Consider the following 26,783-nt stretch of genomic DNA (forward strand, 5'->3'; position numbering starts at 1 on the left):
GGCGGAGGGCAGCGTCTCCCGTCGGCTGGAGTGCGCCTGCGCCGTCAGGCTGCAAAACGCCCCTGCTCACCGGAGCCTGTGGCTCCGAGGTATTGAGGATCTGTTTGGTAGTTTTAATTTTCTATAAATTATTCTTTAATTTAACTGAAGAAGACTTTGTTTTCCTTCAGGGAAGTCATTCTCGACAGTCCCTCACTTAATTTAATTATCCTGACCGGTTTATTTCTCTTCTTTTTCTCCACAAATGAATTTATAACTAGTGTGAGTAGAACAAGCTACACAGTTTATAGTTTGGTAACATTATAAAGTTTCATTTCAGTTGGGAATGGCAAAAACCACCAGGAGACATTAAGAAGTAATGTTTATGGGACTAGATGGCCGCGTCACTCGCTGTTTGGGTTTGTGCTTACTCTCCCTAACGCAGGTGACCTCTGTTTCTATGGAGTTTGCATATCAATAATCCCTCTCTTCCCCAGAGTAATGTTAGACTTCTTACAGGAAAGCAAACCTTGCTGTCTTTGCTAAAATGTTCTGTTACTTGAAAAATCTCTTGCTATTGCTGACACATTTCATTAAAAAAAATAATAATAATGGGCCTAATAGTAGCTGCTGTGTGTCCACACAATCTGTGCTAGAAGGTGGTATTCTGCGGAGGAACATACGTCTCCCTCTGGCCTCAAATACCCGGGTACCAGGAACCCGTGCCTTGCGATTCACAGATCCTAAAAGGGTGGAATGTCCTTTCTCAAGAAAAATCATGTCCTTTTTTTTTTTTTTTTTTTAAGAGAGGTAGAGAGAGAGCGAGAGCGGAGCTGAGGGAGAGGGAGAGAGAATCTCAAGCAGACTCCCTGCTGAGCACACGGCCTGACGTGGGCCTCGACCTCGTGACCCTGAGATCATGACCTGAGCTGAAGTCAAGAGTTGGACGCTTAGCTGACTGAGCCACCCAGGTGTCCCAGAAAAATCATACCTAATTTTGACTGATATGGTTTAAAATTTTCTTTGTGAATTAAGGTCTGTGTATAGGGACAGGGACTATACCGAGGACAAGAGAACATTGTTTACTGGGCAAGAGAGCCTCAGTCATGGCCCTTCACCTTGACTTTGACTCTCATATTCTTCTAATTCAGGCACGTTTGGATTCTGTCTCACTGCTGATATTTAAGAGCCAGTGACCCTGCGGTGACTTAGGCCTTGATTGTCCTACCTTCTTTCTGGCTAGCTGCCTGAAGGCTTCTACAAATGACCGGGAAAATAAGGGAGGTTAAGATGCAAGTCAATTTTTTTTTTCCTGTTTCAGAGAAAAGTCTTGGTAAAGAAAAGGGTTTGAAACTGTCCATTGGCTAAATATGTCCGTGGATATAGATTTTCTTTGCTGGGCTTGGTTTTTCTGACTGACCAGAAACCAAAAGAGTTTTCTGTATTTATTAGTTTGCACTTACTTAGATATCACATTTATGGAGCATCTTTCCCTGTTCATAGAGGGCCCCAGCTTTTATCAATAAGAAAAAAAGAAAAAAGAAACTTCTTTGTTTTCTGTCATGGGCCACTTGTTAAAGAGGAATGCAGTCAGACGTATAAACATTGTAGTACGTAGCAGAACATCTGATCTTTACAGCTGGGAATGGCTGGAGCTGTAACAAGCTGTTGGAGCCTGGCACAAGTGAGCGTGACTTTACTAGGGTAGGGGGACTCTGGGCGGGCGGGCGGGGGTGGGGGAATGGAGTCTCCATGCCACGATCACCGTGGACAGGCGCTGTACTTAATATGAAGGAGGAGAAAAAGAGAAAAAGAGGCAGTATGGTCAGATGATTTCTTTTTTAATTTATGCAGCTGTGTAGGGGGAAAAAATGAAGTAAAGGTACCCCATGCTGGTAGAGGAAGGGCAAATCATGGGAAAGAGCACATTTTGGAATGTCATGTTCTTTTCTGTTCTCTGCATTAGCAAGTAAATACAATAGCACTCCGTGGAAACAACAAAAGAATTAAAATGTGCCATTCTGAAAGGCATAATAAAATCAGACAGGCCAATCCAGGATTTTTTTTTTTTTTTTAAGTGTAAGCAATTACTTTGCAGGTGGAATAAGATTAAAGCTGTTCCATGATTCCCTCCCTCTATGGTAGACATGCAGAGCCCAGAGCCTGCCAGAGCTCTCAAAAAACTTCTGAGATCTCTCTCGGGGCTTTTAATGTTCTTCTGTGAAAGAAACTTGGCAGCAAGTGGTCGGGCATCCACCCAGACAGGTTGTCGTCTTCTGGACCCGCCTGGTAAAGTGGTATGAGAGAGGATAGCTCATGACAAGGATTAGCTTCTACGTGCTGCCTTACACAGCCACAGAAAACCAGACGGGCCCATCACAGCCCCAAGCCAGTCAGTGTTCTTGGGTGGACCTAAGTTTGTTGTAAACAGTGAATAGCAAGATTCTCTATGGAGTCTCTTAGAAGACCTTCAAAAAGTGTGACTGTGCTAGCAAAAAGGATGAATGTACTAGCATCCATCCCTCTGTCCATCTGCTCAGCCATCCATTCCATGAGTTTGGAATTCCTTATTTGTTCACAGTGTTGGGAAGATACACCAACTTTATGAAGTCATCAAGTGGAACCACAGACAGTCTTGAATTTTAGTGCTACGTCGTCCACCGTAGCAGTGACTCAGGCCCTCCCCACAAAAGTGCTCCACGTAAGAGCTAGAAGTAACTGTTAATAAGATGCATTTTCAGAAGAGCCTGTGAGGTCAGTTTCTACATACGTCTTCATTTCCAGAACAATCAGTGGTCTCACAGACTGACAGATCAGGAGGCGGTGTGACACCGAGGCAGCCCTAGCCCAGACAAGCGGCCCTTCCCACATCTCGGCAGACGGAGCTGTACGCAGGCTCCAGGACCAACGTCCCCCTGGCGTCCGTCACTCGGCTCTGTCGCCACCACTTGAAGGCGAGCCCGGGCTCGTCGGAGTTTGACGCGTTGGTTCCTTGCCCCTCATGTCACTGCATTTCTGCCTCTGGGGTTGGACTCTGGGCCTGCTCTTCTTTCCCCTGTGCAGTCGGCCAGTGCCATTCCTCTTGTCTGCCCCTCTCCAGCCCCCCAACCAGTGACTCTGACACCGGCCACACCGGCCACTGGCCTCCTTGGCAGACATGCATGGTTTACCACGTGTTGCCTTCAACTGCTTGCATTTTAGTCTTCTTCTTTCAAGGGGGGATGAAAGTCAAGGCCTGGGGGACGTAATAATTCTGCAGAAGGCCTCTTTTCTCTGTAGAGGATCCCGAAAATTTTCTGTGGTCTAGGGATTCAACTTCCTATGTTGTGTGCTCAGCTCGCGCGCCCTGCTCCTCACCGGTAGCTACGTCACTTCTCACCTTCCCCCCCTCCGCACCCACACTCCCAGTACCTGCCCAGCCCCCACCCTTCCCCAGGGGTCTCCTTCCCAGTGGAAGTGAGTCTCTCCTCGGTTCCCTGTCCTAACACATTGTTCCAGGCCCCCTCCATCCTGACTCCTCCATGACCCTTCTGATTTCCTGTCATCTCCCTTCTCTCAGTGTCTTACTGCCCTAACTTAAAATCCCCACATTCTTAACATTTTGTTATTCTCTCCACGTTTTATAGGCTGGAATTTGGTCTCCTTAACAGCATCGTAAGCAGGTGGAGGATAGGAAGGATGTTGTTCTTCCTTAAGGTGGCCCAAGCAGTGGGCCCGCCGTGCCTGGTAGTGGGCACTCGCTGGTACTGATTACATGGAGTGCTGACTCCATGGCTGTGGGACCCAGTTTATGCCTCCCAAGGGCCTCTTGTTGATGAGGAGGAAGAACCAACAGGCTCTGGGGCCCTCGAGAGAATGAGGAGGGTTGCTTTTAGGTAGTAATGAAGGAAGAAATTCTTGCACCCCGCTTGAAATTCAGGAGATTTATGATCAGTAATGGGATTGTACCTTACTCACCAGAATCAATTTTTATCCCTTTAAAGCATGAAAATTCCTAATGTGAAATAGCCTTAAGCCAGGTAACTTTTAATAAGATACACCTGGACCAGCAATTTTCCTATCTCTTGTAGCTCCATTTCCTTGAGATACTCCTTCTGTCTCTGTCATTTAGACACTTTCTCTGTGTGGCCGTACGTACCCGTTGTATAATGTTTCAGATGCATCTTCCCTACTAAACTGTAAATTCAGTCGGGGCAGTGTGACCATGCCTCCCTCTCAGACCCGTCCGTGATGCTGACACTGCTCTTCCCGCGAAGGCAGGAGCGTTCAGAGTATGGTGTGTCTGGTGTCACGAGCTCTGCTGATCTTGTGTCCGACGTGCGGGCAGGTGAGTGGGCAGACTGGACTTCTCAGCCTGGGCACCAGCCATGGGGGCCTTGCCTAGCTGCGCTAATGACACTCCATCCATGGGGCAGCACAGACAAGAGATGGGACAGAGGTGGTAAGAGGAGGTCGAGGCAAGGAAGGCAAAGCTCTTGGGCAGAACTTGTGTCCCACAGATAGTTGTGGGACGCCGGGGTGTCAGGGCCTCTGCTGGTCACGGGGTCGTACGGCTGGAGGCTCTCTGCCCCGTGGGGCTCACAGGCCCGTGAGAGGAGCGCACAATACACCACTGCTTACCTAAAATGGGTGAAGAATCACAAAAGAAAAGGAACGCGGTGCTTTGAGGCAATTTGAAGGGAGGGGGGCTTCTCCCCAAGAGTCTCTCTGAGAGATCCATCAAGATTCAGCTGGCCCGAAACTAATCTGAAATGCTTTTTCTCGGCATCAGTGAGAAACACCACACTCACGTCAGGAAGAATCTTCCAGCACTGGGAACCAATGGCATATTTATAGGCTTTTTTACGTCAGCTTGTCAGGCAGCATCTTTAGCACAGCTTGCTCCCTAGAAGCATCTCATGCCCGTCGCGGCTGCGGTGGCCCTGACGCCAGGCGGTCTGTGGCCTCCGCCCGAGCGGAGCGGGGCGCGCGGGGCCGGGGTCTGCGGGGCCAGCAGACGGTAGCAGCCTGATTCCCTGGAGCCCGGAGCTGCTTCTCTGGCCACCTGGCGTCATGGGCAAACCTCTAGACCTTGGAACTGGACGTCGGTACCTGATGGAGACGCTTCATTCCGTGGTCTCTTTTGTGTTTTTTGAATGGTGATGATGACATGTGATGTCCTAGACTCTCGATACACCTCCAGCGGTAGATTGTTAGAATTGGTTTTGAGGAATGGCACGTCAGTTCTAACCCTCAGGAGCGCAGGGAGGCTCGCTGTGGTCGGGATGCTGCGTGGTGCAGAAATGCGTGCATAGGAGGAGGTAAGGCAAATTCTGCAGAAGAATGGCATCATCCACCGATGGAACCTCAAATGTGATATTAACATGAAGACGTTAAGAAGAGATCCACACAAAGCACGCCTCAGTGTGCAGCTGACTGGGCCGAGGTGTTCAGTCAAATGAGATTCCACCACTGACTCGAATTAGCTCCCAGTAGCAACCAAGGCCATTCGCTTTCGTGCACAATTCCACGTAGGAGAGCTCTGGGTAAAAAACGATAACTGGCTCTGTATGGAAAATCACAGAGAGCCCCGTGCCCATCCGTAGGCCTGATCCCGGTTTTCTCTGCACGGACAGGGAACTGTCTTCACGTACCAGCATTTTGGTGGCCTCAGACCTTCCATTCAGAAAAGCAGGGCTTTCTTTGGGCTTTTCTTAGGGAGTTTCTGAAACTGGATCCAGGACCATCGCTTTTCAGTGGGCTAGCCCTCCAAACCATAACCCATCTGAGACCTGCAATTAGGAAGGAGTGACTGTCCCGGTGAGGAGAATAGGAAAGGCTTTGCTGCACAGGTGACCCCCGAGCTGGATCTTCCCGGATGTGCAGGTCAGGCCCAGTGCACAGAGGTGCGGTGTGTGAGGCAAACTCCTCATAGTTCGGGCGGCCTGCAGATGAGGTCACGGCAGGGAGGGCCGGGCGACCTGAACACTATCTTCTGAAAGCCATGGAGATACCTGTGAGCTTCTTAATAGGAAGATAGAATCACATTTGGCTTTCAGAGAATCCTGGTGGCAAGTGAGAAACCAGAGTCGGTCGGTAAGGGCCATGATGAAGTCAGTGTGGGAGATGTTGGAAACCTCAGGCCTCGTGTGGCAGTGGGGATGGGAGGTGGGAACAGAGTGAAGGGGGGCTGGGGGAGGTCCTGGTCAGAACCCTCATCAGCAAGGGAAGCGGACCCTCCTGGGAGATACAGTGCACCCACTGCAGGAGGCGAGGTGCCGAGAACCACCTCGGGAGAGGTCATCAGCTGTGACCCGCACACCCTTGGGGCCTGCAGTCTGGAGACTTTTCTCCTGAGCTCCAGGGCTGTTGAGGAGAGGATTTATTTAAAATTTATTATGCGAGTGGCATGATGCTAAACATCCTAGTGGTGCTTTTCTCAACTCCTTACTTCAGAGCGGCTGTGTAATGTATTCACATCATCTCCATTTTGCAGATGAAGAAACTGCGGCCTAAGGAGCTAGGCAGTGTGCCTGGGGCCTCACGCCTGGTGTCAGACTCTAGAGCCCACTCTGTTCACCCCTACACCCGCCGCCCCATAAACACAGTTCTGGGTTTTCTCAGAGGCATATAGAAAAGAGAGAGTCTCCTGGTTGCATCTCTCCCTTCCCCTTTATTCCCTTACCTCATTCACGACAACACCCCTTTCTTAGTTACCAGAACTAGAGAATATGAGAGTCCCTGAGTCGTCCTCCTTCTCTTTCTCCCTCTTGTGCATCACCAGTTAGTCATCAACCGAAATCTTCCACTACTGAGGTGCTTCTCCGCTGAGAACCAACCCCACCCCGCAGCCTGCCTATCCCTGACAAGTGCTGCGCACAGCCTCTGAGTTACTGGGTCTCTCTTACCTTCCCTCCTGCGTTGTAAACTCCTTCAGGGCAGGGACTGTGTTGAATGCATTTCTGATGCCTTTTCGGCCTTAAAGTCACTGTGTCTTAGCAACAGGAGAAGCATAAAATCACTTACTGACTGAATAGTCGAGAGGGCCTGCAACTATTTCATGAGACTTTAATCGTATTTTAATTGAAATTTGATTTAATTAATTTAATACATTTTAATTGTATTTTACTTTTTGTTTATTTTTTAAGTGGCCCAGACTGGGAGTGTAGTTGTGTGTGGGAGGGGGTGGGGGGTTGCTCCAGAATGGCCCACAGGGTTTGTATGAGTTCTTAGTAGAAAACAGTAGATAAAATCAATGGGCTGGGCATAGAGTCGAGGGTTGATTTCTAGACCTTCTCAACAGGACTGATTTCTATAGGGAGGTCTCGGAAGAAACATTTGGACTTCATATGTGGCTCAGGCCTCAGGCAGTTTGAAGGCCCAGTGTGGGGTATACGGTTGCGCAGACCTCCAAAGCCAGCCTCCCCCCGTAGAAGAGAGGGCGGAGGACCAACTTCAGGGGATGTAAGTTGGATTATCAGACATTCCCCAAAAGAGAATTTGTTCTCTCCCCTGCCTTCCCCCACCACTCACATTCTTCATCCACTTTGCGTTTTAAAATTACATGTGACATAGTCTGGGTTTTTAATTAAGAAGGGAAATGAATTTCAAGTTAAATTACTTAAAAATTTGCAGACTATTCTCATGATGAAATAGGCTCGTTTTATTTACAAGTGAAATTTTAATTTTCTCAGCTTTTTCTCTCCTGTATGTAATGATCATTTTAGAACTGGGTTCATCTGACCTCCATCTTTGCCTTCCCTGTCATATTTGAAAACTCCCCCTTCGGTGCCCTTTTGGAGGGGGGGTGTCCAGCCTTCTGCTCCATCATTAGAACTGTGCCCAGGGCACCGGCCTATGCTGAAGACTTTCCATGCTGTAAAAACTCATGAATTTGGATTTCTCTTGCTTTCGATTTGTGATAATTTAGGCCTGGCCAGTGCAATTGGCATTGAGTAAAATGATCAGCCTTTTTATGTATAAAATTGTCTTTTTTCTGCTAATTTTCAAAATGATAGAGCTGCAGGAACTGCAAGAGCTTGTCACAGATGCCTCATCTAACAGGTGAGGAAACCAAGGTACAGAGAAGGGAAGAACACTTGAGAGCAGCAAAACCCTGATCCTCTACCTTCAAATTCCCATGGTACCGTGTATGAAAGAGATATCTTTTAAAAACTTCCTAAATAGCCCGCCCTTTGAACCCTATCCTGATGCAAGCCAGGCTTCCTGATCCACTGCCTTTTCCTCCCCCTCCCCATCTCACATTATTCTAACAGTGAAGTTTCCTTCATGTCCTTATATGCCAACAGGGCTTTAATCAATCCAGAAATAATTCTGGAGCCTTCACTTTACCAGAAATGCAACTTCTCACACCCTGCTTTTCTCCAAAGACAACCCCAAAGTGGAGAAACCCGTGTGGTCCCCTCCCCTTCCCAGCTGATGGTGTGGCCTTTAACCAAAGCTGGCTACCTCCCTCTGCCAGCAGGCCCTTCATCAAGCCACCGGCCTCTTAGGCTAGCCCCCAGGTGGAGTATCTTGCAAGCTCTCATAATGTCTGGCCAGCTCGAAGAATTGGCTGTGAACAACTGCTGCCTTGGAGGCTTGTTTCCATTGTAAGCCCTGTCCCAGAAATTTGTAAGAGCACTGGGTGAGGTCAAAGGGACCTTACATCTGTCTCCAGAAGCTCTAAGACAGTGGTGTACGTCCCTTGGGGGTATCGATGGCTTTGAGACTCATGAAGGCAGTGGACCACTCCTCTCACCCAGCTCAAAATACAAAGGTGTATGTGCACACACACACTCACATAGCTTTGCGTGCTATCTCAGGGGATCTGTGGATTCTCTGAATCCCCCACGTGGAGAGCAGCAATCAGTCTCCTTCACCTAGAGAGTTCAAACTTACGATGAGTACCACATAAATTTGTATAGCACCAAATGGTTAGTGACATCTAGTATAGCATTTGATCCCAAACAAACTCATGTGGTAGGTATATTTCTCCCATTCAATAGATGTAAAATAATCGATAATAATAATAATAAAACATGACTTCTTATTGCTACATTTATTGTCCACTGTGTGTCAGCTACTGTTCTAAGCACTTTTGAGGTAGGAACTATTATTAACCCTAGTTCAAAGTTCAGCAAACAAAGGCAGATGGTGGGGCACTCACAGGATCAATGGGAGGCTTGGGGACCATGGGTGGGATTCCGTGGAATCCAAGGCATCTTCAGAGTTTGCAAATGAGTCCTAATTTTGGTCAGCACACTTTCTCTATGACAGTCTCCAACCAATTCTTTAACAATTGAATTGCTTACTCACATTTCAGTGCCCAGGGGAGATATATCCAATATTGGCCCAACTTGTAGTAGGTAACACGCACAACCCCTGGCTGACCTGGTCCCTGTGGTTTCGATAGAGAACAGCCTACTCCTGGATTTACTCTTGTCTTCATTCGGTATCTCATACTCACGAAGAACTAACTCTCCCAAAAGACGGTGGGTGAATTAGGAAGGGAGCATAAATATTGGGCAACTAACACTGATAAATGGATTGATGATCTGTTTCTAGCCCTTCCAACTGCGGGCTATCGTGACTTGGTGGTTCTGTGCCATCTTTTGGTTGAATGATTAGAGGAATTAATGGTGACTGAGTTCTTGCCAAATGTGCAGTACCAGCAGCTGGGGTGGCCCAGATGCTAGGTCCACACCCTGGGCCCTGAGAGCCCACTACATGAGAGGAGACAGGAAGCAAAGCCTGTTTCCCTTAAAAAAAAAAAAAAAAAGTAGTTGAGCTAAGCACCACGTTAACGTAAGCTATTTTCATGGGAGAAGAATTTTATATGTGAGGTAGTGGGCCATAGTAAAAACTTTATTTTATTTTTAATTAGATGCTGGTTTTTCAGTTGCCTTTGGGCCATACTAACGTGTGAAGAGTAAATTCGGAACTTGTCAGGCTTTCACCGGAATTTATCGTGTAATAAGCTCTGTGCCGCACTGTCGTTCTTCCTCGTGTCCGGTCACATTAGGCAGAACCAGTACGTGTAGGACGGGGTGTATTTTACCCCCTGTTCATGTACTTCAGTCCAGATGCAGTATTTGCATGGGAAGTTCATGCGTGCACGCTGCCCCCCACATATACATGCTCCCACACGCTTCCCCCCTTAGGGCTTCACGGTGAACACCACCCCGAGTCACCGGCTCCGCTAGGCACATTGCAGTGGTGAGGGTGTCATTGGTCACGCGGAGCTGGAAGTGGTGTGACAGGGTGGCAGGAACATGGGTTCTGAAGCCAGACGTCCATCATGCAATCAGAAACTCTCTTCCTTTCTAAAAATTCTTTCTCTCTGTGTTTCATTTTGGGTATTCTCTGTGGCTCAGTGTTCAACCTCCCTGATCTTTGCTTCTGCAATATCAGATCTGGTATTAATCCCTTCCATGACTTTCTTATCAGACACTGCAGTTTTCATCTCCAGAAGTTTGATTTCTAAAATACCTGCCATGGCCCTTCTTGCTCTTTTAATATAAGGAATACTGTGAGAACAACTATTTTAATGGTTTTGCCTGCTAACTCTAACATCTGTGTCAGTTATCAATCCATCAAAACCAGATTGATTTTTTTTTTTTTCACACAGTGGGTCACTTTTTACTGCTTCTTTGCATGCCTGGTGGTTGTTGGATGCCAGACAATGTGAATTTTGCCTTGTTAGGTGCTTGATAATTTTGCATTCCTGTGAATATTCTTGAGCTTTGCTCTGGGATATAGTTAAGTTACTTGAAAACAGTTTGACCCTTCAGGTCTCGCTTTGTTAGGTGGCTCTGGAGCTGTGCTCAGTCTGACGGCTAACTGTTCCGCACCACTGAGGCATGACCCTCCTGAGCGGGCTACCCTAGGCCCCGCGAATGCTGAGCTTTTCCATTCTGATCTGTGGGAGTATCAGGGCTGCTCCCCGAATGCTCAGAACTGTTCCCTCTTGTCCTTTGGTGTTTCCTCGCACTCAGGGAGTTACTCAAATGCATGTGCTTCCTTATTAGTTCTCTGCAGAATACTTGGGGGAACCCTCTGCAAACCTTCTCTTTCTGGGTGGTTCTCTTCTCTGTAGGTTTTGCTACTCTGTCCTATAAACTCTAGCTGCCCTGGTATCCCCTTGCTTTATTTTCTCCATTTAGGGAGACTACTGCCTTCTTCCCGGGTCCTTCTTCCCTGGGCTGCCACCTGGAAATTTTGGGAAGGCTGTAAAGCTGGGTCACTAGTAGGCCTCACTTCACCTGTTGTTCATTTTGAGGACCCCTGTCTTTTATTGCCTGATACCCATTATCGGTGTTGTTTTATATATTTTTTCTGGTGTGTGTGTGTGTGTTTCAGGTCAGAGGGTAAATATAGTTCCTGTTTCTCCATCTTGACTATGCTGGGAAGTGAGGCAAATGTGGAGAGAGTATCACTCATGGATTTTATAGTCTCCTTGCATCTTAGTGACTGCGTCCACCCAGTAACTTAATGCAGGAGTGGCTAGCATGTCTGGGCTGCTCATTTATGCACTTTCCCATGGATACTCATTGAGCATCTACTAGACGCCATCTGCCCTGCAAGGCACCCACAGAATAAACCGCCATGTGATGGTGCCCGCCTCAGACAAAGCATCATGTGGTCATTGATTAGAAATTTCCCCTAGAGCACTTGTGAGCCAATTTCTTGGATGTAGCCCACAAGTTGCCTCCCTGAACAGGAAAAACAAAGGCTCTTAAAGGAGGAAGTAAGAGAATATTGAATTGCAAGTCTTTTGGACAATTCATGGAGAATAGTAGGTGCTCAGTATGTGCGTATTATTTGAATAGATGAACAAATGAATAAAGATTATCTGCGAATTTAATAATCATGTTGATGATTTTAGGACCATATTTAGCTCAATATGACTTGAAGGGATTTGAAAATACCTTTCCATCGGACTTGCCGAGCAGTTTAATCGGAGTCCCGTATTTGCACCATTGATCTGCTCCAGGCACTGTTCTTGACACTGGGGCCATGGCAGTGAGTGAGACTCCGAGCTTGCGGCTGAGAGCTGTGTGAAGTACTGGCTGTGTCAGAGCACCGAGGAGGGCACTGACCCCAGACTCAGTGGGTCAGGGAGGACTTCTAGGAGGAAGCGACGGCTGAGCTACAGCCTGAACACGTGATAGCTTTGGTGACGAGGCACATTTTGAATGCAGGTCTTCCCAGGCCTAAAACACAGCCATGGAGGCTCGAGTCAGACTCTCACGTCCAGTGTCCACTTGTGTTCTGACTAGTAAGTCTCGGAAGAAACTGGGTGGGCCCTAGAGGTGACATCCCTTCCGGGCGCATGGAGTGCAAAAACCTGGCGGTGCCCGACTCGCATGGAAAGACCTAAAGCTCCGTTCCCTTTAATCCAGAATCCACTTAGAAAGTATGCCAGCAGAGGGTGAGCTCAGGTAGGGCTCCGGGCTTAACAAAGGCTTGTCTAATTGCATCGAGGACGCAAACCCTGAGAGGTGACCAGGAGAGAAGTTTGGGAATGTGCTGCCCCCCTCTCCCGATTCTAGGGCTGGGTCCTGGGCTGCTGCCCGAGTTCATCGTTCTTCAGTTCGTCCAGCTCTGCAACAGAAGAGCCTTCAGCTGGGCAGAGCGGCCGAGAGTTAGCACACACGCTGAGCGGGAGGGCTGTCGAGAGGGATCGTGGAGTAAATACAGAGCGCTCATTGAAATGCCAAGTGTCACTAGTTTGGCATTTAATTATCTGACTTGCTGGCAGCTGGAAGCAGGGGAGCAAGCAGGAAAAAAAGAAGAAAAGGCAAGTGAGGAGCAGAAGGCGGAACTGGACAGTGATCTGATGTAGACAGCTGGGCCAGGAGCAATACTTCCTAGGCGCGTCCTTAGAATACACTCACCTTGTATCGACTGTTAGAATTACCTAGTTCTTGAGAAGAAATCTCAATTGAAAGGCCTTCTCATTTAAAAAAAAAATCATCGCTTGCAATACACAGAGGCACGACCAGTGAACTCTTAAAGTGAAAACCGCTCTAGGTTGTGTTCAGTGTGAGCTGCCCGAGGTCTCTAAACACACGGCGCTGTCGTGGGGGAAAGACGCTCGGACAAAGCAGTGCTCCAATGTGGGGGCTGCTGTCACGTCGGGATTCAGGTGACTTGGCAGCCTGCTGGTCTAGCTCATCTCTCGGCCGGAGGTGAGAGATGCGGCCTCTCGAGGTAGCCGACAAGGATTCTGATACCAGTTCCGCCCCTGGCGGCATAAGCTTGGGCATCCGTGTGCGCACGCACGTGTGTGTGAGTGTGAGTTCCCTCAACACTGAGAACTTGAAACGCTTAAAGCTTCCTCTCAGAAGCTTTTGTTCTTTGAGGACTTATGCTGGCCATAACATCACTTTATTTCATGCCTAGCACAGAGCTGTTTGCAGTGGGAGAAATATTTGAAAAATCTTTTTTAAATTTCATTTTTATTTTTTACTTATTACTAGTATTATTTTGAGCAGCCAATCCCTTTTATTAAACAAAATACTGTACAGGGCACTCATGTCTGAAACCAAAAGAAGGAGCTAGTTACTCCAGGGAGTGAGAGGAACCTCTCCCAATTGTAGATACTGTTGCATGTCACCTTCTCAGGGAGACCTCCTCTGACCCCGCCCTCCCTAAACTCAAAGCCCCCAACCTCTGGCCTTCCTTTCCCCCTCACTCTGTCCTATTTTTTCTCCATAGGAGTTACCCTATCTGCCATATTGTATATTGACTGATTTGGCTATTGGTCTGCCCCCCCCCCCCACCCGGAGTACCTGTCACATGAGATTCTCTACTATATCCCTAGGAACAGGGTATCCCTAGTACCTGGAACGAAGTAGGCATGCAGTAATTACCTTTTACAATGAATGGTGCGTGAGTAGTTGCCAGTATTGACACATATGGTCCCTGGTTTGCTGCTCTAGGTTTGGGGAAGGACAGGTAATCATTGAGCTGTGTGGTGAGTGTTGTGCTGATGAAGGCGTGAGAACACAGAGGAAGGCCTCTGACTTGGACATGCGAGGTTCAGGAAGGCTTCCTGGAGGAGGAAGCATGAGCACTTAAGAAACGGAGGCACATATAGGATAAGTCACTGCCCCCAGGTCATATAGACTAAAAAGTGGCAGAGCTGATGCAGAGTAATGAAAAGACCCTGCCACAGAGGCCTTGGTCTCCCTTCTAAACGTGCAATGTTTCGATACGGAAGAGTCAGTGTCAGGACTTCGGTCATGCCAGGAGTCAGGACAGCCTTGCCTCCATCACTGAGGACTTCTCAGACAGAATGACTTTTAGGAAGTGGGTCCAGGGAATGCTCACATCATTCTGGAGAGTGATAAACAGCATTGCTGAGGAAGTGGAGATGAACTTAGGGATTTGTATGATGCTATGACAGTGATAGGAGCAGGTTTGGGCTTTTGTCAGGATCTGATCCAGGAGAAGGTGCTTCTGAAACAAGCATTCCAGGTCCAGGCATGAAAACAGTGCCTGTCTTATTTGCAACAACATGGATGGAGCTAGAGGGTATTATGCTAAGTGAAATCAGCCAGTCAGCGAAAGACAAATACCATATGATTGCACTCATATGTGGGATTTAAGAAACAAAGGAAACGAGCAAAGGGAAAAAAAAGAGAGAGAGAGAGGCACACCAAGAAATAGTCTTTACTATAGAGAACTGAGGGTTACCAGAGGAGAGGGTGGGGAGATGGGGGAAATATGTGATGGGGATGAAGGAGTGCACTTGTGAGGAGCACCAGATGCTGTATGCAACTGTTGAATCACTAAATTGTACACCTGAAACTAATATTACACTGTAAATAACTGGATTGTAAATAAAAACTTAAAAAAGATACAGAACTGTCCATAGAAATAAATAAAACAAACAATGGCTATCTTAGATCCAAAAAAAATTTTACTTGGCCTCGGAATTCCAGTTCTAAGAATTTATCCTAAGATAATTTATTCTAACATAATACTTAAATTGTATGTATAAGCATAGTGCATGTTTATAATATAGAGATAACAAGTTCGTGTACTCTGTATTAGTATTAATATATACTTTCATATCATTGCAAAATAATTGGAGGCTACCTAAATGTCCAACAAGAGGGGACTGAATAAATAAGATGGGCAATCCATAATGGAATACTATGCACTTGTTAAAAAGGATGTCTTGGAGGTATACTTATTGACACGGAAAGATAATTACCGTAAGTTATTGAGCAAAAAAACCTTACAGTATATATAGCCTGATTTTATTTTCTAAAGAAAAGTGGGTTTGTGTATATACATCTGTGTATACAACATTTACGTATATATTTCCATGGGATAAAGTACAGAAAGAGATATGTCACTATATTAACAGTGTTTCTTGATGCAATCGATACATTGTTATTCATGTACTAAGAATCAGTGGGAAGAGATACAATGACAATTAAACGCACCCCCAACCCCTTTAAGAAGTGGCGAGGCCCAGAGGCTTCTGTCCCCTTCTCTGGGGCTGAGGTGTGCTCCCCGCTGCAGGTGCACTTCTCAGGAAGGCTTCTACCTGCTCCCAGGGCAAGTCCTCCCCGTGCACTCCTGTGAGCTTCTCATGGGAAAGGCTCATCTGTCCGTACTCAACCAAGACGGCCATTCGTCTCAGGACTAGACCAACGGAGGGTGCACCCAGCGGCGTCAACTGGCCTTTGGCTGTCATGATATATTACTGTTTTACACTCACAAATAAAAGTTAGCAGCATTTCATTGCTGTGCGGTGTGAAATTAGACCTCCTAACCAGCTGGATGCGACAGCCTGGCTCAGAAATGGTGGTGACTGCTAGTGTTCGTGGTTCAATTCAATTAGGAATATTTTTTCCTCCTCTCTGGTGAAAGGGGTAGTCAAGATGAATGCCTCACAAACTTCTGAAATATGTACTTGTATAAAAGAACTATTAAAGTAGAGTAACATCTCTATGATCTTTGAACTGAGCCGTCATTCTGCCATTATTGATGTAGCTGCTTTAAGCCGTCTAATTAAAATCGGAGTGACAGATTTGTTATTGAAAATCTGAAACCCAGCTCACATCCCGTACAGCACATCTGAGCAGGGTATATATCTGCTGTTTTGATGGGCTCTCAAAATTGCTAAGCTGTGCCGGGTGCCAAAAGGAATTCAATAAATCTTTTATTTTCTTACCGAGCAGCTCTCATTAGTCTTTTCAATAATAGCACTAGTGGATATCAACTTCAGTTCTCCAAAATAAATTAAGTGTGTCCATTAGGCCTGTAATTATAGCATCAGATATGAGTTTATTCTGCTGCAAAGAGATGGCCAGGTTGATAGAACCAAGAGCTCTCCCCTCGGCCCTTACCTTTCAAACATGGCTTTGTGCATAAAATGTGGATCTTATATCTGGGTTGGGGACGGATGGCCTATCAAGGTCTTTTGTCATCCAAACTGACAGTCCCCCCCCACCCCTTGGAATTCTGAGCACAAGGTATCAAGTGGTGTGAATTCTGCAGATACTGAGCGAAAGCTGGTCACCAGCGAGCAGCCCGCAGTTCAGAGCCTGCGAAACACACCGCAGAAGCCTCGGAGTAGGAGAACATGACAGAAGGCTGTGTTATCTGAAAATTTAGCTAATTTTTTTTTTAAACTAGCAGGAGCCATCTGTCATGGTTATTCAGATTTGAGGGCTAGATTGAACGGAAGGCATTGCTGAGCGATTAAACAAGTTCTCTCAAAATATTTTCATACCTTTCCCTCTTGTCAGAAGCTTTTTTTTTTTCTTCTTCACCAAAGATGTCATCCAAGTGTTGTTGTTTTTTTGTGGAGTTGTTTTTTTTTTTTTTGAATTTCTGTCTTCCATGCCATGAGGAAACCTTGTTATTCTGTTGGTGTTAAAGAATGGAGTGGGATGCAAGCAGATGAGTGTGCGGTGTATGAAGTCGGTTCTGGGCTTCTGGGTCTGTGGCCGTAGAGTAATTCCCAGGCCTGACGGGGCTGTGCCTGGGTGCTCTAACTTAATGCATAAGAGATTTCTGCAGAGGTTGGCAGAGGGGACATGTAAGCGGAGCCCCTTCCCCTTGGCACCCCCATGCCCAGAAAAGCAGGCAGCAAGTACTGGGCAGAGAAAGTGAGCAAGGACCCAGAAGACTGGGTTTCCTGCAAGAATCTACCACTGTTTTCTTGTTATTCATTACTCTCCCATTTCCTCCTCGAATCTGGAAGAGAAGTTTCTGTTATTTCCTGTGTCATGAACAGTAACGCAGATTTTAGAAGCTCCGTCCTCTTGAGGTGTGGAAATACGAAGTTTGAAAAGATATTTACATCTTCTAAAATATGTGTGCAAGGTAACCCCCCTCCTCCGTTCTCACCTCCTCACTTTATTAAAAGAGAAGAATTCACGTGTTGATGTGAAGGCAACTGGGTGTCATTTCCCTTTAAATAGTACAAAACATATGGGGGCAGGATTGCATTTGTCACAAATTGTCAAAATATTTTTTTTTAAGAAACCAAAATCTTCTAGGGATGGTTCCAAATGTGCCTGATTTCCCTGAGCAGTGAGCAGCGCGACCTTTACATTAGCAGATATATTTATAAATACACATATGGCCCGCCAGGACCTGATTGGCTACTGATTCGCTGAGCCAGAGACAGAATTATGGTGTATCACCTACATGCGATTTCAATTTTTTTTTTTTTATTAAAGTTACCGATCTACCTTAGCAGTTTCCACTTAAAGTCACCTAATTTATCTGTGCTCATTGACAGATGCGATTTGTTGACGCGGGCTGTGAGGTTTGGAGTATCTTTGTGTTTTTTGTGGGGTCATCACATGATTATAGCGTTGTCTCCTGGTGAATCCATGAGACTTGTCAAGATGGATAGCCATCAGGGACATAAAGGAGAGCCAAATGCATTGATTTGGAAGAGTGTGAGTAAACCTGAAATGTTACATGGATTCTAGTGTATTTTAGGCACTTGGAGAATTTTAAAAAGTAAACACCTGTAAAGTGCTTTGAGCCTTGCAAAAAAGAGATGCCCTGCAGATGCAAAAACAAAACAGAATGTCTTACTCAGGGGTCAGCTAGGTTCCAGAAAGAACCACAGGTTGACTGTATTCCAGAATGTCAAGTGCCCCCAGGGTTACCTTGACATTGCAGTAAGGGCTCTTACGGAACAGGGTTCTAAAAGTGTTCGTGGTATTTTTCAGGTTTTCAGCCTTTTAAACCTGAATGCCCTCTTTTGAAGAGCGTAAACCCAGCCCTCCCCTCCCTTCCCGTGCCCTCTGGGATGCACTTGTTCTATACTTCCCTCCTCTGAGTGCTCACTCCCTCTCCTGTTGAGAATCTTCTTGGCTGCTGGGTTAGAACAGGCTTATCTCCACCAGTGAAGAAGATTTTATAGAGCTGGACTCGCCAAGGTTTGTGCTACAAAAATGAAAGATATTTTTCTGTATTCAGAATGTAAGCTTATAATATCTAATGCCCTTTTTCAAACTACACTGCAACCCCAGGACATTCTCACCTCCCCCCGCCCCCCCCCCCCCCCCCCCGCACCCCCTCCCCCCCCCCCCCCCCCCCCCCCCCCCAGTGCAGCTGAGGATCCCTGATTCAGGAGGCTTCCCTCCCACTTTGCTCCTCCTCCTTCCTCATCCTCCCTGTGCATCCTCATGTTCTTTAAGCCTGTCACCTCTTCTCTCGCTTCTCTTCTTCTCTTCTTCTCTTCCTTTTTCATGTTAACATTTCTGGCTGTTTTTCTGATTCCTGAATATTCACCTTTCTCTAGCTGATGACATTAGAAGACATTTTCGCCTACATAAGACAATGAAATTGCCTGAGCGAACTGTGTAATTTTGCAACTGGGTTCATTTCTTTTTCAGCTTCACAGGCTCCGTGAAATGTGTAAATAGGGACCTTAATTTCCCCTCAGCTGCAATCTATAGTCTTTAACACTTCGAGGTGGAAGAAACATATGAACACTCTTCTTTTAAACTCGTGATAGTTTCATTATAAATTTGCCATGTAGTCTCTGCCCTGGGAAAGAGAGAACCAGTGCTTTCTCTGAAGACACAAGTGGAACTGCCTGACTTTTAGCAAATAGCAGGGAGGCCACATGTGTCTGTAGGGAGGTTTCCTAGCCGCACTCAGTGCCTTAACTGCATTAAAATCACAAAGAAAGAAAAGTTTCAAATGGAGCAGAGATTCTTTATGGAAGTAACTACTTCTTCACGTATGTAGACAAGGTAATCCAGAAGCTTCAATTGAATAGAAACAGAACCTGGCTGTTGGCTGGCCATGCATCAGGGGAAGGGTTTGGATCTAGAAATGGATTAGTAAAGCAGAAAAAAGGTGAAATTAAACCATGCTTCCTTCATATTCATCAATTTGTTGAGTGCAGTAGAAATCATTCATTAATTTGTTCAAACCCAGTTCTTGACCTGCCACTGTATGTAATTCATAAAATTTCACGTCAAGAAAAAAAGAAAAAAAAAAGGTGTAAATCCTGAAATCTTTAGTCTGTTTTTGTGTATGGCAGGGAAGGTCTTGAAGAGCTTTACACATCTCACTTGCAAAATAAAGTAGAAATGAGTGAGAATTTGTACCATATGTCCACTTATTTTTTGCACTTCCAGGAGTCACAAATGATCTGAGTTCATAAAATGTTGATTTTTATAAGAAGCTTCTTTTCTGTTAAGAAATCTCACCTAGAGGTCCATGAGGCTTGAGACAGATTACAATCAAAACCTTGGTTAGCTTTCAACAGGAAAGTAAACATGTAAAAGTTTAAAAAATAAATTAAAAAATAAAACATTGGAAAATTTTTGTTTCCCCTTTTTTAGGACATAGTTGAAATGGTGTATATTTTTCAAGCCATTCTTCTGTAACTCTCATTTTAACTATCATGTGAAGGTCACCTTCTTATTTTCATACTCTTACATTATCAGAGATATTTAATGCTGGATATAATTTACTTCTCATTTTAAAATTTCCCAGCAGTTTTGTGTGAAAATTATTCCCGTAGTGAAGTATCGTAGTCAGAGGAATAGGTGAGGATTAGCATGGTCAGGAAGAACAAGTAAATTAATTTGTGCGATAAATAACTTGGCCTTGCGCAGTGAGAGATCTCCTTTGCCTTTGGGTTCTGGGAGGTAATATATGTCATACTTGATAGGAGTGTCTTTTTTAGAGTGGTAGGTGGCCACATTGGACCTTAAGGTGGACAGGCTATGCCAAGAAGACCAACCGTGCAATTTAGGGTGAGGGCTTTGGGTCTCGTGATATCAGTCAGCCTCGTGGCTGAGACCAGCCATGAGAGCAGTCAATCAATCATGCCTACAGAATGGAGCCCCAGGAAAAACTCTGGACACCAAAGCTCAGATGACCAAGATGGTGGTACTCCAGTGTGGATTGTCTCGTATCAATGCAGGGAGGGTAATGAATGTTTTCTGAGGACAGCAGAAGTTTTCATATTTGGAATCCTCTCAGGCTGTTCCCTATGGATGATTTTCATCTGTATTCATTTTCTGAATGATCTGTAACCATGAATATAATAGCTTTCATTGAGTTCTTTGGGTCCATCTAGCAAATTATCAAACCTGAGGATGGTTCTTGAGAACCCTCTAAACTTGCAGATAATGTCAGAAGTGAGGACAAGTCTTGTGGAGGACTGTGCCCTTAAACTTTGCGGTTAATGTGCATTTGCCGTCAGAAGCAGGTTATTTTCCAGAACAACCCTGACTTACTGAAGCATATATCTTGGGAAGAATTATTACAATACAAAAATTAAAATCTTTTCTAGAAGTGAAGTCTCTCTTAAATAATTTTTTTAAAAATATTTATTTATTTATTTATTTATTTATTTTAGAGAGGGGAGGGAGGGACAGAGGGAGAGGGAAAGAGAGTCTCAAGCAGACTCCATACTGAGCACGGAGCTTGGCGCGGGGCTTGATCTCACAACCCTGAGATCACAACCTGAACCGAAACCAAGAGTCGGACGCTTAACCAGCTGAACCACCCAGGCACCCCTCTCTTAAATCATTTTTGAAACAAGTTGAGGAATAAATATATACTCACTAATACTAGGAAAATATAAGGTGGAAGCTAAACTCACAGGTAGGAAGAATATCCTAATAGTAATATAACCTTAAGTCCTAAGGGCTGCTTCCCTGCCACGTATCATGTTCTTCAACAAAGTAAGAGCACTTAAAGATAGTTTATCTGCTACATGACTGGGCCCATGATAACATCCATCAGAAACCAGACAGGAAACCTTCTGAAACTAGCCCAGAGACTAGAAATAGAGACACTAAGAGGATACAACAACAAAATGCTATGTTCATACCTTTTTAAGAAACTGATTCAAACAACGTCTGTTGAAAAGATAATTTTGAGATAATTTTAATTGTTAAAACTTAATAAAAAAAAACTTGTGTTCTAGCACAAGATTTAGCAAATCCCACAATTTGCTAAATTTGATAATAGCATTGTAGTTATGTAACAAAATATCTATATAATTTTAAGATGCACACTAAATTATGTGGGCATGAAATGGCAAGTTATATGGGATTTACTAAAATGTATTAGAAATACAAAGGGATAGGTGAAGCATATGTGGAAAATTTTAATAATTGTTGGTGAAGCTGATTGGTAGTTAACCCCCCCATCCTTTCTACTTTCATATATGTTTCTGGTTTTTCATAATAGATTCTTTTCAAGTATTTTTAAAAAATCAGAAATAAGGTGTAAGTTTGCTGGCCCCAAAGACTGAGGAGGAAGTTCATGCTTCCTTGGGGAGCCCCCATCATTATCTGTAACACCGCCTGAAGAAGCGAACGTGCCCTCCAGACCTGAGCAACTGTATTCTGCCCCACTTGTTCACAGGATCTAGAAGTAACCAATAAGAAGGGTGTAGAATGGGGGAAGTTTAGAGTTCCATTAGAGGAATAGAGAATTGGGGCAGTTTGTTAGATGCACAGATTTCATCCTAAAACAGAGAAGAACAGTCTTAAGCCCTCAAAACCGTACTGGGGAGGGGAGAGAAAATGGAGCTGTATCCATCTTCATCCTTCCCAAATCAGGCATTACTCCTCAAAACCCATTTCTTCCCTCCCTCCCTCCCTCCCTCCCCCCTTCATAGCTAATGTACTAGTTCAGTGTTCCATAGGAGAGCACCCCCTCACTCTAGTCTCGATAGGAAAACTAGTGGAGTTAGGAAATGTTCCCCCACTACACTGCATCCCGTGCAAGTTAAGTGTCGTAACACACCTCCGTGAACAAAAGCCTGTCCTGTACCACAGACAGCCGGGGCATGCCTGCTTCTCAAGTTCATGTCTGCAGACGGGTGCCGCTCAAAACAGCGGCATCCTCAGCCCCACAGTGCTGCCCCCAGCAGCCAACACCGACCTGAAAGAGAAGGGTGAGGTGTGTGTGAGTCAGCTTGCCTCCTTCCAACTCTGGGAAGGCAGCAAGATCCTAAAATGCAGTGGGATTCTACTGCTGGAGCTAAATCGTCAGTTAAATACAAGACAGTCTTTTTGGAAGAACTGTTATTACAGGCTGAAATGTAAATACCTCACATAGGAAAGTTACAGTGCACCCCCCCGATAACCGCATACCTACCATGCCACTGTGTAAACCGCAAATTGATTTCTTGCATTTAGACCCAGCTTCGCATCCTGGTTGTCATGATGCCAGCAGGGTCCAGGCGTGTTTTGTGTCTGCGTCTTAATTGTGTGATAAATCTTTTTTCATTCTCCTTCCTCTCTTCTTTTCACAAACCTGTTATTAGTTTCCCCCAATGGCTTATTTAGAATCGTCTCATTTCGGAATAATGCTATTTTTAGGTGCAAATGATGACTGCATAGAAATCGGATAATGACTCCTTTTTTAAATGCTGGGTCAGTTTTATCATGAGCCAGTCTCGCTTTGTGTCAGTGGCACCATTAAAACACAAAATGGAATTCAGCCTCAAGCCCCTTGTGAGGTAGGTGACATCAGACAGGATGTGCTTAGTGTGGCCGGAAGGGTCTGAACTGAGCCCCCAAATGTCCTCATTTTAAGAGGAGTAACATGGCTACTTTGCCATGCTGCTATTCTTCAGTGAGGATGGAAACCATAAAGCTTCTGCCTTCCCTTCTCCTCTTCTCTTCTTTCCATTTTTTTTCTTTTACTGCAAAAGACCACAGCCAGACAGCAAGGTGAATACAGCCACCTTTGAACCTCGAAACCTACTTGGAATCCATGTGTGTCTTCCTCCCCAGCCCCTCTTTCCTTTCCAGTGCTGCACTGGAGTGTTTCTTCCGTAAGTGTTCTCAGAGGTTCAGAAGAACTGAACTGTGTTGACTGGAGTGGGGGTTTTATGTGCATTTCCGTGATGAAAGCAGTCTCCTTTTCTGCTCCTACACATAGTCTTCTATCGCCACGCTCTGGGCTAGGGTTTCTCGACCCCAGTACTGCTGACATTGTGGGCTGGTTCGTTCTTAGGTCTGGGGAGCTGTGTATTACCAGCATCCCTAGCCTCTCCCCACCGGGTGCTGGCTGGGCCCTGACTCCCTCCCACATCCACACATGCTCCGTTGTGGCAACTTAAAAATGTCTCCAGACATCGACATGTGTCCTCGGAGGTAAAATCGCCCCTGGTGAGGAATCATTGTTCTGCCATATAACATTGGTGGTCTCTCATTGCTCAGTTTTTAAGAAAATGGCTACGGCAAGCTTTAAGGTTGATAAAATTGTGATTTCTTCTCCAAATAATGCATTTGTTTTCCCAAGTTGACTAGGAAAGAGAAAAATTTGCATTTTGGACTCCATGTTCCATAAATTACAACATTTTCTGTCAGGGAAGAATCAAAACTATCTGCTCGTAATATAAGGACTAGAAGATCAAATTACTTTTGCATTTTTTCACCATTAAAATATCTTATTTATGATAATTTTTGTCCCAAATCTTTACCAGCATCAATGAAACAGCAAAGGTCTTATTTACTCTCTGCTTTAGGAAATCTCTGAGCTTAAGTAGAAGGATCTGGACCAGATACTTGGCGGTGATATATGCATATCAGCTCTGAAAACCACCCTTAATAATTGTTTTCAAATGCCCTGATGTGCCAGCTTTCTGCACTTAAGCAGAGAGGAAAACTGAACCCGAATTGCCGACTTCCTGATTAGTAGGAGTGAGGGTGTGTCCACGCGGTGCGTGTTATTCATGGCGAATACAGACCTACTCTACAATTCTAACTAAAATATTCCCTCCTAGGTAGCATTTGCCCACTAAGTCCTCAGGCATGTCTTGACACAGGAAATAGCAGAGTCAAGGTTAAGCCCCTCGCCCAGCTTTCTTCCCTGAGAGTGGACTCAAAAAATGCCTCTTTCTGAGTTGACTCAATTTCTGGACAGACGGTCTCATTGCCTGACTTTCCAGTCATAAGGAGTGACTGTGAAAGCAGCCATTCGGGTCTAACAAAGCGGGCATGGAACTTAAAAACAAAGGGCCCAAGTTGTTTTGGTTAATTCATACACAGCAAGCTGAGGACTCTTTCATAGTCATTCTGTTTGGTGGGGAAGAAGAGATCTCCAGAGTCAAAGAGCCGTCCCGGCCTTCCAGAGTTTTCAGCACAGCTAAGAGCACAATCACAGAAATGCTCTATAGCTCCTGAGATCTTTGCCTTCGTGGCATTGATTCTGATTGCCTTATGTCAGTTCTGACCAAGTCAGCAAATCCCCATGCATCTGGTAGGAGCAAGACCCAAAGAGGATCTACTGTGGGTGGAAACAGTGGGCACTGATAAATCCTTTCCCCAGACCTGTTCTTCTCTGGAGATATTTCTTGTCAGGTAAAGAGAGTGTGCAGGGTCTGCTCACTTTTGAACTACTGCATTTCTAACCTGAATGTGGATTGTAAGCAGCCTTTTATCCAAAGAAAGAATAACAGATTGAACAAGAGATTGATATTCCGGGCTTCTGAGTCTTCACTTTGTGCTGACAAATTAATCGTCTGTTTTACCTCCGTTGAACAGTGAGGCTCTGTTCAGTGTGCCAGGTCACATGCATTTCATGGCCCTATACCTTGGTGACAAAGGAAGCTTAGGGGTAAAAATGAACCCAGGGATGAGTCAAAAGTTTGGCTTGAGTGGTGTGACTCCAACATGAGCAAGTCATCGGTCTTGACAGCCTGTGTTGTGACACAGTGGAAAAGAGTGGTGGCAAACCGTGTTGATGGAGTCTTAACTCATCTTTCCAGGGACGTTTTGTCTCTAGACTCTGTGGAGTCATTTTAAATTGGCTCGCTCACTCATATTTAAATTTTACCCAGACAGCCCAGTCTAAATCCCAGCGGATGGAATAACTGCTTAACTACACCAAATGTATTTGGTAATTCAGACTTTGGTCCCTGAAATTAAAGATTCGATCTCTTTTACAAATCACAATGAAAGGTTCTATTTCTTGATGTAGGTGGTGGTTACATGAGTGTGTTCAGTTCGCAATAACTGATCGAGCTGTATCAGACCATTGATGTGGTTTTTGGATGTAATACTTAAAAGCTTTATTTTTAAAAGAGTCATGATGAAATTGACAAGAATAACAAAAGCTTATGAAAGGGGAAAAAACTTAGCCGTGAGCGTCCACGTGCATTTGTGTCATTTAATCAAACATCTTCGCAAATGTACCTTTAATAAGCATTTTTATAGGAGGCTTATCACGCAAATATGTATTTTTCATATATGTGTACAGTCAGTTTCATTTTGTGATGCCGAAAATGCTATTTCCTTTTTTTTTTTTCCAATCTCCTTTGCTGCTCTACTGATAAGTCTTCTGTCTTAATGAATTGGACAACAGGGAGTACTGAGACCAGGGCTGTTGGACTGCATATCCTTTCATCCGCGTGCCAGACTGAGTGTAAGCATTGGCCCTATTTCCCTGCCCAATTCACTTAGGGAAACTCAGAGAGCCAGTGAAGGTGAGGTTTTATCCCGAACATCGGGCTACTCTTGCTGCCTGATAAAATCACACTGCCAACATCTTCATTCCCTTACACCAGCACTGTGAATTTGAAATCCAGTTCTGAAACCTAAGTAACCCAGAGGTCTCTATAATCCACATAATATTTTAGCCCACATTTGGCAAAACCATATTAATTTAGATTTATGGTGGGGAGGGAGGGAGAAGGAAGCTCATCTGAAAAATGGAAAGTAGAACTGTGCCTTTCAAAGATACCATTTATGGGATTTTTCTTTTCAAACAGCAAAACAATGTTTGCTCATAACAATGGAGAAAGTGTTTTCCTCACCTCCTGCCCCCAGAAGCAGCCCCCCTTAAAGTAATAAGTGTTAACAGTTTGCTGCGTGTCTGAACGTTCTTGATGGTTATAGAAACATACAAACATGCACACATACGGTTTTTTTCTTTTTTATTATAAAAATAGGGTTGTACTATGCTTATTTCTCAGCACATTGCTTTTCTCTTTTAGCGGTATGTTACAGACATTTCTCCAGGTCCATTAAGTAGTCCTAACCCATTCTTCTTATTAGCTGCATCACAGCCCACGGTATCAAGGTATCGTTACTAAGGATTCAGGCTATGTCCTGTTTTTCTGCACCTATAACACAGGAAGGAATAAACACACCGGTACATTTATTCTTAAATAGTAATATTGATATTTCAGTAGGATAGAGAACTTTTAAAGAAAAGTGGACTGAAAGAACTATGTTTAGGTGCATTATAGTGACTGAAAGTGAGTTAGCCAGGTGCCGGCAGACAGATCGATCTTTAACCGGGCTTATTTGCTAAGTGCCCAAGAAGAATTGCACATACTATATAAGCTG

The 26,783-nt window shown here is 45.0% G+C and overlaps 1 protein-coding gene across 2 annotated transcripts in view; it reads left to right on the forward strand.

Moving 5' to 3' along the window:
* GLIS3 (GLIS family zinc finger 3) overlaps positions 1-26,783 on the forward strand; it is a 438,140-nt gene that overhangs the window by 281,220 nt on the left and 130,137 nt on the right. The window lies entirely within an intron of this gene.

The sequence above is a fragment of the Phoca vitulina genome, unplaced genomic scaffold (assembly GCF_004348235.1).
Source record: "Phoca vitulina isolate PV1807 unplaced genomic scaffold, GSC_HSeal_1.0 scaffold37, whole genome shotgun sequence".
Lineage (NCBI taxonomy): Eukaryota > Metazoa > Chordata > Mammalia > Carnivora > Phocidae > Phoca > Phoca vitulina.